The sequence below is a fragment of the Fulmarus glacialis genome, unplaced genomic scaffold, assembly GCF_000690835.1.
Source record: "Fulmarus glacialis isolate BGI_N327 unplaced genomic scaffold, ASM69083v1 scaffold21509, whole genome shotgun sequence".
NCBI lineage: Eukaryota > Metazoa > Chordata > Aves > Procellariiformes > Procellariidae > Fulmarus > Fulmarus glacialis.
The window spans coordinates 16166-17056 of NW_009231692.1; positions in this window are offsets into that span (position 1 = coordinate 16166).

An 891-nucleotide genomic window follows, 5' to 3' on the forward strand; every position below is an offset into this window, starting at 1 on the left:
GTCCAGACTTGTTGATGCAGGAGGAGGGAGTCTTGTCACAGTCACGGGGTCCCTGGGCCAAGCGGCTTCGTGGAGGTCTTGGGCAAAGAGAGATTATAGAGAAATGGGGACCCGGCTGAGAAAGGAGAAGCCTGCATTGAGCAAGATGAGAGCAGTAGCACTGAGGCTGTAGCACGAGGGGAACATGCTTTCCCCAGGGGCAGCCAGAGGAGAGCAGGTGTGTTAGCTCATGGGATTCAGTAGCAGAAAAGTATGGAAGGAAGAAGCTATTTTTCATTTTTACTCTTGGAAGGGAGCCTGAGATCCACTCTCAGACCTTTGGCTTTGCCTTATCTCAGTGACAACACCACAAGCCCAGTGCCAGGCCTTGCTGAAGACAGGAGAGAAAGAAGTCAGTCTTTGCATGGGTGCTTTGGCAGCACCAGAGCCCTGTGAAGCAGGAGATAAAGTGCATGCATGCTGGGGCTGCACCTCATTATCTTCTACAGCGGGAGCAGCCTCTCTGCTGATAACAGCCCTTCCCGTGCATGGGCATCCTTGGGGATTTTTAGTGCACTGCAAGTCACGTTTTCATCGCTGAGGTATGGCCCGTGTCTCTTGGGAGTTTCAGATGAGCCTACAGCTGCAGTATCTGGCTCTCCTACTCCTGAAGTACAGCCTGTTGCCTTCTGTCCCCTCTCCTCCGTTAGTTGCTCCATCATTCTCTGCCTCTCCCTCTGAATTGCCTCTCCCTTTTGCCCCCTTGGGCAGGAGGAGAAGGCCCTGCTGGAAGAGCAGTGGTGGGGCTCTTCTGCAGGACTCTAGCCCTGTCCTCCTCCTGGACTTACTCACTTCCTTATTCTTAGGAAATTAAATTTAAAACAAACTTCTGTTGTGGTGGGAGGAAGGGAC